Here is a 4,369-nt window from a genome sequence, read left to right on the forward strand (position 1 = left end):
CATGTTGTGATATATATGTTCTTTTGCCATACACAAGAAACTATTGTGAATAAAACTAAAAATGCATTCTCTGAAGAAAATACGCTGTGGTTGCAATTGCTGAACGGTTGTGACGAATGCTGAAGTGCCTGAAAGATATAACCCTGAATGCCTGAAAAATGTCTTCATATGGTTTCTCTACCTGAAAGAATGAAATCACAAGCAGTTTGAGTGACAGCTAAAGCTAAAATCCTTCGAAGCTGTCGATTGTTTATAATCAACAGATGCAGCCAAAAGACAGAGCTTAGTCAGCCTGAAGGCAGAAGATGACTGAAAACCACATGTGGAACAACTGGCTCTCACAAAAAAACTAACTGCTATCTGAAAATGGGTTGGACCGTGAGAAGCAGGAGAACTTCCTGAACTTAGGGATATATTATGGTCCAAAAAGGCCAGAAAATAAAGAACCAGCGAGTGAAAATATGTAAAGGATATTTCTCAGCTTCAACATTGGGTGAGATGAGGAAAATTGAGGACTTGCTGGAAACAATCACAGCAACAGAATTTTCTGTATCAGCAGAAACAAGTTGGCTTGTATCGATTATTACTACAAAGCTCAGGACACCCACACTGCTGTTTTCACTTAACCGGGTTAAAGTTTGCGTGAAGCTGTAACTCCATATGGTTCAAACAATCTAACTGGTCAAATCTGAAAAGTCAGATGTTAAATCAAGCAAAACATGCACACACCCACACTGTGCTGGAGAGGGGAACCAGTACAGTAACATGATACCGTTTGCTACACACTGCTTATTTTCTTCAAGTACAAACATCACACAGCACAATCAATGTTGGGGAAGCTACTTTGAATTGGTAACTATTCATTATTCAAGCTACTCCTCTTAATAAACTACTACAGGAGATAAAGTAGCTGACTATGCTGGAGCATCTTCAAGGGGCAGTATGTGCTCTCAAAGCAAAGAACCAGAAACACGTGGAAAACTATGTGTAAAATAATACGAACATCTGCAATGCATTCCATAACAATTACGGTACAGTAACACTGTACAGCACACTGATGCTTTGTTACATGTGGCTATGTAATCCCCCAATATGTGAATTTCCTAAATAAGACTGATAATAATGTATTGCTATAGCAAATTTAGCAAAGTAGACAAAACACTGTCAAGCTGTACTTGAGTGAAAATAGAGATATCACAGTCAAAAATTACTTGATAACAAGTAAAATTCATCAATTACAAAAAATAGTTGGCTGAATAATTTCTTCTTGGTGACCTTCACGTGACATTTGGAGTTTTCTTTCAAATTATTAGGAAATCTGAGTTGTTTTTCAATAGTGGCACCAATACTCTGGTATGTTTGCCAAAAGTGTTGGAGTAAAAGTAGAACAATGTTTTTGATACGTTGTGACAAATATATTTGTTTTGCAAAATCAAATTCTCCCAAAACGTACTTATGTAGTGCAAAGATGTACTTCTACTTTGTTATATTACACCTGTGCAGAACAATAACCAGATCAAAAATACCTCCATCACCACCACAAACCAGTTGTGCGCTCAGTGAGGAACCAGCGATGTGGGACACAACACTCATTATGTGCTCATCTTGTCTGTGACAAACAGCTCGTGTCCCCCGAGTTTGGTCCAGCTGACAAACCTGATGGTGTGAATTTCTGTCATTTAAATAAGTGAGAGCTGCTCATACTAACAGGTTCCCTCTTGGGGCCAAAGTGCAGCTGCCACAGCTTCTCCACACCTGAATGCAACACAACATTCATCATCCATGATGTCACAGCAACACTGACCACCAGGCTCTTTTGATTTATTGATTCATGTGGTTTAACACAAACCTTGCTGCTACACAACATGAGCTGCTGAGCCTGACAGACTGAACCAGAACGAAAAAAGGTTGCAGGAACTGGGGAAGTTACCATCCTTCTACCGTTATGCTTGCAACAAGCTGGTGGAAAGACATTTCGGTTCACCAGATAGCAGCTTTGTAAGACATTTTCAGGTGGAAACCAGCAACATTAGGACCTCACATCATTGGCTCTAGACGTAGCCCAAGCTTTCTAAGATGACAAAGAAAATGCCTTAAACCATTTATTTAAAGGGCAGAGGCAAATTAAGATCTCCCCAACAGCCAGGTTTCTAACAGGTGGAGAAGCTGAGTTGTTTTCCCACTTGAAAAAGCAATTTAGATTTTTTTCTAGTTTGCCTCTAATCCCAGTGGATGTCTGGTGTCGTTTACCTTTGCGTGTCTGTCCGCACAACAAGTGTGATGATAAATGCTAGATCCTGGGAGAGCGGGAGATGATCCCCAAGCCCAGACACAATAAACAAGAGTGGATATCAGTTAGTGGAAACTAGAGGCTTTGACACTCTGCATTAATGTCTATAGCTGTGATTTAGTGACTCTATTTCTCATAACATCTGGGCTCCCAAACAAGTAATCTCATGCAAAAAAAAGATTGCCTGTTTGTTTTGGGGACACAATCAAGTTCAGCACATAAAGATACATTATCCACACTAAGAATCTCTGGAATGTTCTGATGATACAAACCAACACGAAATGACAAGGTGTATCTGGACAAGGGCACTTCAACAAGCATGGCAGCTCACAGGAGAAAGGGCAGAGCTGCACAGAACCACAGCAGACACCATGACATCATCAAAAAGAAGCCAAACAGCCTAAAATTACCCCAAGAAAACTGTGTAGCTACAAAAGCAGTCTGATAGTAACACACAAAAACAGCATTGCAGCTAGAGAAGGAAATTACAAGACACACAGCTCAATAATTCCAGCAGACAGAGGAAGTAAAATAAAACACAAATTTACCTTAGTGGGGTGAATCTGCTCGACGTTCTTCCTCCTGTCATTGACAAATGTTTTCTGTTTTAATTCCATCCGTAACACATCTGCATCCAAAAAGATGCATAACTCAGCTGAAGTCTTATTGTCTGCAAATTCTTGATATTAAGGATTTAGCAAATAAATAAAGCACTTGTGAATCTACCGGGACTTTAATGTACAAAACTACAGGCTGCTGATGAAGCCAACGTATCATTTGCTTGTTCTGTGTTCCAAAAATAACATTGTTTTGGAGTGAAACCTTGTGTCTTTGGGCTCTGTGTCTTTGTTTGCTGCTGTCTTCTGTCTGCAGGATCCTTGATGAGCTAATTGGTTCCATGTGTGACACTTGCTCCTTGACCTGGTGGCTACAAAGGGAATGACTGCAGAGATGAATAGCAGAGGAGCAGCTTAATTATTTCACACAAGGGGTCACAGCGTCAACAAACACAAAGCAAAAAACACTGAACAGGACAAAAACACTCAGTATATTAAAAATATGTCATGAGGAGAATATGTATGAATGTGTTAAAGTGTTAATTTTTATACATTTTCAAGCAGACAAACAAACATCATTGCTGTTGAGCTGAATTATAGTTACATCTCAAGTGATTGAGATCTTTAACACTTTATCCACATGACACACACTGGACTGTACGGTTTCCCTGCAGTCCTGCGGCCTGAACGACAACATTTCCTGCACTCCCTCCTTTTACCAGAAGAGGGAGCAGTTAACCATAACAAAGACTAGCCTGCTGAGGAGAGAATGAAGTTTTCCCTCCATCGTTATCAGCTGTGAAGCCTCCACTGGGGCTCACATGCAGCGTTTACAATAGGGTGTTAAGGGTGTGTGTTAGGAGATGACGTGTGTGTTGTTAACCCTGCAAGAAACCCGGACGAGGACAAGGATGTATGGACACCAGACACAATAAAGCTAAATGGGATCATTCCCCAATGCACGTTTTTGTTTCAGTCACATGGTATTGACGTGTGTGTTTCAGGCCAGAGTGTGACATCTTTATTTCATCTTTAACCCCCGTTGTTGTTTTTCTGTCAGGTCAGATGCTGAGGTGAGGGGAAACAGTGTGACACAGAGGCTGCACACCAGCATCTCCTCTGTCCCGATGAAAAATGACCAGGTAGCTCAGGGAATCATCACAGACGTCAACCTGCAGGAAGAGAGCGGAGCAGAAGGCCTGCAGTGAGTTACGCCTCCCAGCACAGCGCCTGGCTTCCGCCGGACCCAGTCAGCAACTAATGTTGATTTAATATTTCCACAGCGTTTGTATATGTAAGCATACTTTCTGATTGACTCTACGCGTTCTGCTGAGTCTTCCTCTGTTTCTCCACAGGCTGCCGGCCAACATACTTGGTCAGTTTGCAGCCTGTGACTAAAAATAGCCGGTCACGTTTTCTCCACCCATGGCTCTAATCAGTTCAGACCAGCCATTCGCCTTTTGTTAGGCCTCCTCTTGTCTCTATCTCTGTGAACATGAATACGTGTGGCCCTGGCAAGGAA

The sequence above is a fragment of the Genypterus blacodes genome, unplaced genomic scaffold (genome assembly GCF_046128005.1).
Source record: "Genypterus blacodes isolate CSIRO-AG114 ecotype Tasmania unplaced genomic scaffold, CSIRO-AGI_Gbla_v1 ptg000040l_1, whole genome shotgun sequence".
Classification (NCBI taxonomy): domain Eukaryota; kingdom Metazoa; phylum Chordata; class Actinopteri; order Ophidiiformes; family Ophidiidae; genus Genypterus; species Genypterus blacodes.